At 43.7% G+C, this 11,469-nt stretch overlaps 1 non-coding gene across 1 annotated transcript; it reads left to right on the forward strand.

Annotated features, from left to right (window-relative positions):
• Nucleotides 1–2,659: 2,659 nt before the first annotated feature.
• Nucleotides 2,660–2,778, forward strand: LOC148141951 (5S ribosomal RNA). The gene has a single exon (XR_015752415.1). It is a non-coding gene; the product is annotated as a 5S ribosomal RNA (ribosomal RNA).
• The last annotated feature ends 8,691 nt before the right edge of the window (nt 2,779–11,469 follow it).

Below are 11,469 nucleotides of genomic sequence, written 5' to 3' on the forward strand. Positions count from 1 at the left end.
ACCTCCCTGATCGATGTCAGCGTTCCCCTGTTTTCTAACAGTCGTCTAACTAGTGGTGTGGATAGGGCCTGAAAAGCAACAATGTTGTGGTGAGGGCTTGTCAGGTGAAGGGAGTTTTACAATATCTGCACTCACCAGGCGAGTTCATACAACGGTGTGCTGCAGATTGAGCAAAGCAAAAGGTGGTCTCCAGAAGGATAATTGCGAAGACCGAGGTTATAGGATAGTGGTATAGGACGGATATGGAAAATGGCAGAGGTGGTGGAGTAGCCTCCGTGATGAGAACCAAAATTCTTTCAATGATGAGGGAGGACATAATGAAGGGAACACATTCAGTGGAGACGGTGTGGGTGGAACTGAGGAATAGTCGAAGTACTAAAATTGTAATAGGTGTGATGTACAGACCGCCTGGTAGCAGCTCTGAAGTCCTGGATGGTAAAAATGCAGAAAACTAGAGGCAATATGTAACAAATCTTCGAGGAGAAACTGAGGACTGCAGATGCTGGAGATCAGAGCTGAAAATGTGTTGCTGGAAAAGTGCAGCAGGTCAGGCAGCATCCAAGTAGCAGTAGAATCGACGTTTCGAGCATGAGCCCTTCTTCAGGAATGAGGAAAGTGTGTCCAGCAGGCTAAGATAAAAGGCAGGGAGTAGGGACTTTGGGGAGGGGAGTTGGAAATGCGATAGGTGGAAGGAGGTCAAGGTGAGGGTGATAGGCCGGAGTGGGGGTGGGGGCGGAGAGGTCAGGAAGAAGTTTGCAGGTTAGGAAGGCGGTGCTGAGTTCGAGGGATTTGACTGAGACAAGATGGGGGGAGGGGAAATGGGGAAACAGGTGAAATCTGAGTTCATCCCTTGTGGTTGTAGGTTGCCGAGGTGGAAGATGAGGCACTCTTCCTCCAACCGTCGTGTTGCTATGGTCTGGCGATGGAAGAGTCCAAGGATCTGCATGTCCTTGGTGGGGTGGGAGGGGGAGTTGAAGTGTTGAGCCACGGGGTGGTTGGGTTGGTTGGTCCGGGTGTCCCAGAGGTGTTCTCTGAAACGTTCCGCAATTAGGCAGCCTGTCTCCCCAGTGTAGAGGTCACATCGGGTGCAGTGGATGCAATAAATGATGTGTGTAGAGGTGCAGGTGAATTTGTGACGGATATGGAAGGATCCCTTGGGGCCTTGGAGGGAAGTCAGGGGAAGGTGACGGGAGTGGAGGTTCAGTTGGTGGGGGGTGTGGACCTGACAAGGGAGTCACGGAGGGAGTGGTCTTACCTGTTACAACCCAGATAGCCTCCTTCTTCAAAGACCGCAAATTCCCCCCAGATGTGATCGACGATGCTCTCCACCGCATCTCCTCCACTTCCCGCTCCTCCGCCCTGGAGCCCCGGCCCTCCAATCGCCACCAGGACAGAACCCCCCTGGTCCTCACCTACCACCCCACCAACCTCCATATACAGCGTATCATCCGTCGTCATTTCTGCCACCTCCAAACGGACCCCACCACCAGGGATATATTTCCCTCCCCTCCCCTGTCAGCGTTCCGAAAAGACCCTCCATGACTCCCTCGTCAGGTCCACACCCCCCACCAACCCAACCTCCATTCCCGACACATTTTCAACAATATGTAACAAAGCTAGAGTACTACTCATGAGGGATTTTAACGTGAACAGAGATTTAGAGTGGTAGTCAAGCATTTGTCAGAAAGGTAGTGCATGTCTGGTGTATTGCCGGTACTGTTTCTTACTGCATTATGTCCTGAATGCCTCATGGAGACAAGCAGTATTGGATTTCGACGTTCTTTCTAAGTAGAGGACTGGAGTAGAAGGGTGCCGAAGTTATGCTGCAGTTCTACAAAACCCTGGTTAGATAGACCCCACTTGGAGAACTGTGAGCGGATCTGGGCAGCACACCTTCTGAAAGGAGTAGAAAATTGATTTACCAGAACGATACCTGGACTTGCATGGTTAAGATGGAAGGAGAGATCATGTCATTTAGGCCTGTGGTCTGTAGAATTGAGAATGTGAATGGGTGGTGTGATGAAAGTCTTGAAGACATGAATAGGAAAAGAGAAGGGAGATAACGATAAACGATTTTTACTGGTTGGGGATTGTAGAATGAAGGGACATAGCGTGAGACTTAGGGCCGGAGGGTTGCGTAGAGATGTGAGGAAGCCGTCGTGCACACATAGGATGGTGGATTTTAGTAAGCGTTTTGTGATAAAGCGCAGTGGATGCTGGATGAGTTGTTAAATTGAAATGTGAGGGAGATAAATGTTTGTGAAGCCAAGGTAGCAAGGGCCAGAGGCTTGCATATGAAGTTGGGCGAGAGCTGAGCCATGATGTGATTGAATGGAGGCAGAGGTTGTAGGGGCTAAACAGCGTTGTGGTGTGAGTATGTTGCTGTGGTTCTAATTTGGAAAGGAGTTTATTTGAAAAGCAGATTGTACGGGCATGAAATGGAGTGGAGTGAGTGTGAAAGAGTTGATCCTGTTGTGTAATAAACGTCTGTGTGTGTGTGTGGGGGGGGGGGGTGAAGTAGAGGAGCTAAAGATGGAGATGGGAGAATAGAAAGGCAAAGGAAAAAGAAATGCTTTGGTGCAGTGTGATTGAACAGCAAAAAGTTGTTGTAAATGCAGCAGTGTGCGCCTTTAAGGAAGCAGAAATTGGAGGGGTGAGTGCCTACGGCCATACTAGTCTGAAAACGCCCGATCTCGTCTGATCTCGGAAGCTAAGCAGACTCAGGCCTGGTTAGTACTTGGATGGGAGACTGCCTGGGAATACCAGGTGCAGTAGGCTTTTGCAGCCACCAGAGGCTGCTCCCAACTTCGCACTCTCACACTCCCATTCATCAAGCAACGTCCTTTTAACTACTCGCTTCGTCTCTCTGTCTCATTTTTTCTTGCCGAATTTCATTATTCAACTTCTTCCCCCAATATACAAACACATCATTACTGCTTGAGATTGGAGCAAACGCCCCAGGAACACCAAAGCAGCAAGGTTTTTATTGAAGAGCATAAACGGTGTTTTTTGTCAAGTGATGCCTCTCTTTCGATGATCACGCTTCCCCGATCGATATCAGCGTTCCCCTGTTTTCTAACAATCGTCTAACTAGTGGTGTGGATAGGGCATGAAAGCTACAACGTTGTGGTGAGGGCTTGTCAGGTGAAGGGAGTTTTACAATATCTGCACTCACCAGGCGAGTTCATACAACGGTGTATCGATATGGTTAAGGCAGGAAGAATGGGTCAGCAAACACAGCAAGTTCAATCCTTGTAATGATTATTATACATCAGCGGCAAATAATAAGATAAGTGCAAAGAGTGAGCATTTGCCAGGTACAAAAATCAAGGCTTATTCTCTGAACAGCCGAAGCCCTCACAACAAGTTTGCCGTAATAATGGCACAAATGGAGATGAATGGTTCGATCTAATTGACATCACCATGCCTTAGGTACAAGTTGACCAAGGTAGAGAAATAACATTTGCAGAGTGCAGACTATTAACAATAGTAAGGTGGAATTTGGAAAGAGGAGTAGCCCCTGACATTTAAGGATGACAGAATGACATTAGTGAGTAAGGATATTACTTTGGAAATCTTAAAACGGTATGATTATCTTAGTGCACGGTTAAGACACTGTCAAGATGCTTTGAGGAAAGGGAACTCATGTTGGACTAAATGCAGGAGAATGTTGTGTTCATTAACAGTCGGGTGGATAAAGCAGAAGCAATAGGTGCCAATGACTTGGATTTTCAGACTGTATTTCCTATAATTTCAGACTGAGATGAGGTGAACTTTCGACAGTTATTGTGTTGTTAATCTTTAGAATGATATTCTCCAGAGAATGGTGTGTGTTCTACTGTTGAGGATACTTAAGTGTCAGTGGATGGAGTTTTGGTAGCTCAGGGAATTCTGGAAGGGAGGTGCAGTTGAGGTGGATCGATGGTAATCAGTTTGAATGGTGGAGCACTCTGGTGTGAGATATTGACCACGGAGAGTGTGCTGCAGATTGAGCAAAGCAAAAGGTGGTCTCCAGAAGGATAATTGCGAAGACCGAGGTTATAGGATAGTGGTATAGGACGGATATGGAAAATGGCAGAGGTGGTGGAGTAGCCTCCATGATGAGAACCAAAATTCTTTCAATGATGACGGAGGACATAATGAAGGGAACGCATTCAGTGGAGACCGTGTGGGTGGAACTGAGGAATAGTCGAAGTACTAAAATTGTAATAGGTGTGATGTACAGACCGCCTGGTAGCAGCTCTGAAGTCCTGGATGGCAAAAATGCAGAAAACTAGGCAATATGTAACAAAGCCAGAGTACTACTCATGAGGGATTTTAACGTAAACAGAGATTTAGAGAGACAATAGACAATAGGTGCAGGAGTAGGCCATTCAGCCCTTCGAGCCTGCACCGCCATTCAATATAATCATGGCTGATCATTCCTAATCAGTATCCAGTTCCTGCCTTATCTCCATAACACTTGATTCCACTATCTTTGAGCGATCTATCCAACTCCTTCTTAAATGAATCCAGAGAGTGGGCCTCCACTGCCCTCTAGGACAGAGCATTCCACACAGCCATCATTCTCTGGGTGAAGAAGTTTCTCCTGAGCTCTGTCCTAAATGGTCTACCCCGTATATTTAAGCTGTGTCCTCTGGTTCAGCACTCACCCATCAGTGGAAATATGTTTCCTACTGCCAGAGTGTCCAATCCTTTCATAATCTTATACATTTCAATCAGGTCCCCTCTCAATCTTCGATACTCAAGGGTATACAAGCCCAGTTGCTTCAGTCTTTCAGTGTAAGGTAATCCTGCCATTTCAGGAATTGACCTCATGAACCTACGCTGCACTCCCTCAATAGCCAGAATGTCTTTTCTCAAATTTGGAGACCAGAACTGCACACAGTACTCCAGGTGTGGTCTCACCAGGGCCCTGTACAGCTGCAGAAGCACCTCTTTGCTTCTATACTCAATTCCTCTTGTTATGAAGGCCAGCATGCTATTAGCCTTCTTCACTACCTGCTGTACCTGCATGCTTGCCTTCATGGACTGGTGGACAAGAACATCCAGATCTCTCTGTACTGCCCCTTTACATAAATTGATTCCATTGAGGTAGTAGTCTGCCTTCCTGTTCTTGCTACCAAAGTGGATAACCATACATTTATCCACATTAAACTGCATCTGCCATGCATCTGCCCACTCACCTAACTTGTCCAGGTCACCCTGTAATCTCCTAACATCCTCATCACTTTTCACCCTGCCACCCAGCTTTGTGTCATCAGTAAATTTGCTAATGTTATTGCTGATACCATCTTCTATATCATTAACATATATTGTAAAAAGCTGTGGTCCCAGCACGGATCCCTGCGGTACCCCACTGGTCACTGCCTGCCATCCCGAAGTGGAGCCGTTTATCACTACAGAGGTAGTCAAGCATTTGTCAGAAAGGTAGTGCATGTCTGGTGTATTGCCGGTACTGTTTCTTACTGCATTATTTCCTGCATGCCTCATGTAGACAAGCAGTATTGGATTTAGTAATGAGTTGGATTTAATGAGTGAGCTGGTCGTGCGTGGCCACTTATCATATAGCGATGATAGCGCGATCAAGTTCAAGGCAGTGTTTGGAAGCACAAAGCATGTATCTGCTGCTGGAGTTGGAGAGTTCGGTAAAGCCGCCTTGACCGAGATGAGACAGAGACCGTCCACAACAAGGTGGGAAAATCTGCTGATGGCTAAAAGAACTGAAGAAGACTGGAGAATGTTTAAAGAAACATTGAAGACAACAGAAAACCAGTCGATGTCCCTGAGAGAGAAAGCTCCGCTTCACAGAAGAAAACAGTCATGGACAAAAATATCAGCACAGATCCTGCTGACTGGGAAAGATACAGAGAGCAGGAAAGACACAAAGCAGTGTAAAAGAGCTACCAAAAGGAATTTTGAACGGAATCTTTCCAGGGACATCAAAATGAAGAAGAAATGTTACGCTGGCCTCAAGGGAAAGCGGGTGGTCAAGAGAAGGTGGGGCACTGTTAGTGACTACGGGGAAATGGCAGAGATGTTGCATCATTACCTTTACCTCGGTATTTTCAGTAGAAAAGGAGGATAGCTTGCCAGAAGTCCCGATGAAATGAAAAGTGGATCGGGAAAAGCAACCGAATAAAATGAACGGGAGTAAAACATCGATAATGAGGAAATGACTGGAATCAAAGGGTGACAAATGCCTGGGATTTGGCGGATTCCATCGGCGGGTGTTAAAACAAGTAGACAAGCGGGTCAGAGAAACCCGAACTGTAATCGTTCAGAATTCCCGGGATACAGGAGTCGTCGCTCCGGATTGGATTCTTGCACGTGTCAGTCGCGCTTTTTCAGAGTGGAGAACCCGGAAAACCCGGGAATTGCAGAGCATTGAGCTTAGCACCTATGGCAGGGAATTTGTGGGAGTCTATAATCAAGGCTGGGATAAGTGAGCACCTCAAAAATTGTTGAGTTAATCAGGGAGAGCCACATGACAGGTAGGTGCAGAGGTTTTGAAGAGGGGACTAAGGTAGTTGTCAGGGAATAATTTCCATAGATGTTGTTCACATGGACTTCCAGAAGGCATTTGACAAAGTCCACTTACGTAGGTAGAAGCCAACAGACTTGAGGGCAAATTCCTGACACGGTTAGGAAATTGTTTGGCAGGCGACAGAATGTAGAGATAATGGGTAGGTAGTCAATTGGCAGGATGTAACCAGTTGTGTCTCACAAGGTCTTGTTTCGCTTAAAGAAGGGATCAAAGGTAGGATCATTAGGGATGCCCATGACTGAGCAGCACAAATGACCAATGCCTTCAATGGCTCATGCTGAACATGGCTGATAATAGTTCAATCGTGTGGGAACCTATGTGTTTCATATCGTCTCCGCACATAGAGCAATAATAACTATTTCTCATTTAAGTAACCTTTGATGATACAATGTGCAGCTGCAATTACTTACATAGAAAAGAACAATTCACATTAATTGTTTCTCTAGAATTATTTAATCAACCTGTTCTAAGTTTAAACTGTATACGTTCAGACATTCTGAAGCTTTGTGTACCTTTTTTGCTGTGCTGGGACTAAGCGGTAAATCACAATGAAGATCATTGGAATCCACCCCGCAACTCAGATTCTCATTTGAAAAAATGAGATCCAATACATGTCCTGCCTTCACTATCACATTGGAAATGAAACTGCAGAACCAGCAACTGTCATGGTGGGTTTCCACTCAGATTGAAACAAAATTACTCTGAATGTGGATAATCAATTGGAACCCAATACTGAAAGAAGTTGGGGATGAATTTACAAAGACTCGTATTATCAAAAAACCACAAATCTTTGGATAGGAATTGTGATAAAGGGAGGGGAGAACTGTCAATGCAAAATCACTCCACAAGGAATATACTTCAAAAGGGTGCGTCCATTACTCTTCAGAGAATTTAAAATTACTGAGCAATAGGAGATAGTCAAGTACAGGCTTACTCCAAAGGAAAGAATTTTCTTTTCACAACACTTTTTGGAACCCTCGAAGGGCTCAAAACAATTGGTAGGCATTGCAAGTGTTGTCATTGTGGAAGGGAAACATGGTAGCCAATTTGTACTCAGTAAGATGCCACAAACTGACCAGATAAATTTATTTTTATTAATAGTGGTTGAGATATTACTATTGGCCAGGTCTCTCTTACTCATGTTAGATGAGAGCCATAGGATTTTTGAGATGGTCGAAGGGTCACTGATTAGCGTTTTTCCTGAAGGATGGCAGCTGATTTGTCCATCTCAGACTGTAGATGGTGATAATTTTGTTTATTGGCCTGTAATCATTTGCTTTTCAGACATCAGTAGTCTTGGATGGATTTATCCTATATTGGACCATAAAAATCAGTTTGAGGCAATGCAATTTATCAAGTGTGCCTCCACTACAAGCTCTATGTCTCTCACATGAATGCCCCTCTACATTTCTCATCCTGTGTTTTATAAGAGAACTGTTTTTTGGAACCCCCCAAAAAATTAAGCAGCTTGTGACTCAGACCTTCAGTCCCCTAACTCCCAACAATTGAAGGCTGATGAATCCTCAAGTCCAGATAATAAGCCTTGCTTTGAAACTCAAACATTGCTGTTGTGTAATTCCTGTGCCCATGAGATAAAAGTTCTTGAACTTTCTTATCTATTCCCCATAACCCTCAACTCCCTTACATATGAAAATCCACCTCAGCCTTCAACATATTCACTGATGCTGCTTCCACTTCTGTTTATGAAACAATGCCAAAGACCAACTACTGTCTAACAAAGAAACCTTCCTCAGGTTAGTCTCAAGTGGGAGACTTTTATTTTTAACTGTGTACCCTCATTCTAGCTTGCCTCTTGGTGGGATACATTCCCCAGCATCTACCCAATTGAGCCCCCTCAGAATCTATAAGATGACATTACATTTTTCTAAACTCGATGGGTATCAGTTCCATCTTTCCTCATCGGACAATCCCTTCATCCCAAGAAACAGCTGAGTGAGGCTTCTCTGAACTACTTTCAGTGCAATTAAATTCCTCAAGTAAAAAGACCCAAATTGTCCACAGTAGTGGAGGATCAATCTCACCAATGGTCTCTATAGTTGTACCAAAATTGCCCTAATTTCATATTCTATGCCCAAGTGACAAAAGCCAACATTTTATATGCTTTCCTAATTAGTTGCTGTATTTGTATAATCACTTTTTGCAATGTTTGTACAAGGACACCCAGAGATTGCAGCATTTTGCAGTCTTACCATTTCCTGCTTTTCTATTCTTCTTTCCAAACTGGATGACCTTACATTTAATCACATTATACTTCATCTGCAGATGATTGCTCATTTACTTAATTTGTCTATATCCCAATTTCAAATCCTTTGTATCCTCCCCACAATTTATTTTTCTACCTAGCTGTATCAAATAGCCCATTCACTTTGATCACCAGAGTAGTGATGAATTGGCTATATCTATCACAAGAGGCCCCGCTTGAGTGAGTTTGTTGGGTATGATTCCTGTCAACATCTGGCCAACATCTTGTACCTTTTGGGGTCGTCTAATCATCTGTGACATGGAGGCAGCTACTTGAGGCTTTAATTAGCCATCTGTGCTTCTATGTTTGATAACACTTCCATTTTACCCTGGAAAAGTTAGCTTTCACCTAATCTAACAATCCTACTTGCACATCTTAAAATGGTCTAATCCTAGTTGGTGAAGACTACCAGTAGGTTAAGCAGCATCAAAAGGAGGGGAGTCGACATTTCAGGTCAGAACCCTTCATCATTGAGTTCTGACGCAAGGTTCTGACCTGAAACATTGACTCTGCTCCTCCTCTGATGCTGCTTGACCTGCTGTGCTTTCTCCAGCTCAACTTGCTATCCATTCTGACTCTCCAGGATCTGCAGTTCTTGCTATATCCAAGTTGCTGGAAACCACTCGTAGCACCTTTTGGAAGGTGGAATCAAAGTGAGTGAAGCTGATGGTTCCCAATATCACCCTGCATCATGTTACGGACATTTTCTGATAGGTTCACACTTGCTCCTGGAGGAAGAAGGCTCTTAACATTAATTCTGGTGTTTTCTGGATTGACTGCTAAAACAAGATGCTGGTATGGAAGAGATGTCACTTCTTAAAATAATCATGGGCATAAAGGCATGATTTTGGTTTCATCTAAGTATACCTTGCATTTGTTTTAAAATGGGAAGTGTCCTAAAGCAATCTTTTATAATCATTCATGGGATGTGAGCTTTGCTGACTGGGTCTGCATTCATGGTCTCTACCCCACCTCCCCCGCTCTTGAAAGGTGGTAGCAAGCTGCTTTCTTGAACCATTACAGTCCATGTAAAAGTGTTACCTACAGTGCTGTTAGGAAGGGAGTTCCAGGATCTTGACTCAGTGACAGTTGATGCAATTCCAAATCAGAATGGAGAGACACTTGGAGGGGAAACTCCTGTCTATCTGCAACCTTTCCGATGTCTACAAGGTATAATTCAGGAGAATGATGGAAAACTCCCTAGTTCCCTGGATGAGTGCAGTTCCTAACAACATTCAAGAAACTCAATACTATCCAGGAAAGCCAGCCTTGATCAGCACCCCATTCACCATCATAAAGATTTACTCTTCCCCACCAATGCACAGCAACAGCAGTGTGTACCATTCATTGATAAAATGCAATGTACCAAATCAACAAGGTTCCATTAACAGCACCGTCTAAACCCAAAACCTTGATTCTAGGACAAGGGCAGCAGATAAGTGAGAACACCATTACCTACAAGATCCCTTCAAAACACTCACCAAGCTGATTTGAAGTTATTTTGATGCTCCTAGTGTCGCTGGATCAAAATCCTGGAACTCTTTTCCAAACAGCACTGCATGGGCCCTATTCTCCAAAACTTGCAGCAGAAGGCAGCAGCTTACCACCACCTTCTAAAGGTGCAGTTAGGAATGGGCAATAAACATTGGCCTTGACATTATTTTTCCACATCCAGTGAATGAATAAAAGACAAAACCAGATGGAAAACCAATCTGCTTTATGAAATGTGGACAGTATCCTGGTTAACTGAACAGCACTTCACAATTATTGTTTATTTTCCCTCAAAGTTTTCTTTGTTTGTAGAGCTTGCTCCAATGAAAAATGAGTGATGTCAGGGATTGATTAGATTTTCAAATATTTGTCTGTGAATCTATAATTAAAACAATGCGACTTACAATGAAATAAACTTAAGTAGAACCTCGATTAACCGAATATCAATGATCTGAATTTCAGATTATCTGAACATTATCTCAAGGTCCCGTAAAAACGTTACATCAAAGAGTTAAGTGAATTTGGATTACCTGTACTGAAGAACATGTGAAAATGCTGGCAAAAACAAAGAAACACAAGCACCTCAAGCAACAGTGACTGGATATTTTTACGTAAGGGTGAGTTACACAGCCCTTTGGAAAAGTAAAGTGCTTTATACCCGTCACTTCACCAGGCCTGTCATGAAAAAAATGGTAGAGAAAGTAAACTCATGTGAGAGGCAGTGCTTATGACTTTCTATCACGACACTGAGTTCAGCGGAAACTGATAATTATCCAAACAAAATACTGCCCACCTATCCCGTTTGGATAATCGAGGTTCCTCTGTATTCCTTTTAATTCTACTATCTTGAATTATGCCAAATGATTTAATACTTTGGAACTAAGTTATAAATTACGTTCCAGCCAAAGAGCCTGTACAATTCAGGCACATAATAGTTCAGTCTGTAGGGCTCTGCTGCTTAAGACACCTTAATTCAATAGCAGGTCAGTGACCATTACCCATTGCTTTAAATATTACTCTCCCCACCTTACTATCCATACAGGATCAAGATTATTTCCTTATGATTGCAGCCTATGCTGACAAAGGGAGAGCTAATTTCTTCCCAATCCTTTTTGTTAAATTTTTTTAAAAATTGAAGACTCTCATCGAATAAAACCCCAAAAACCTC

The sequence above is a fragment of the Chiloscyllium plagiosum genome, unplaced genomic scaffold (genome assembly GCF_037043375.1).
Source record: "Chiloscyllium plagiosum isolate Xiang-an unplaced genomic scaffold, Cpla_swu_hap1 HiC_scaffold_31, whole genome shotgun sequence".
Classification (NCBI taxonomy): Eukaryota; Metazoa; Chordata; class Chondrichthyes; order Orectolobiformes; family Hemiscylliidae; genus Chiloscyllium; species Chiloscyllium plagiosum.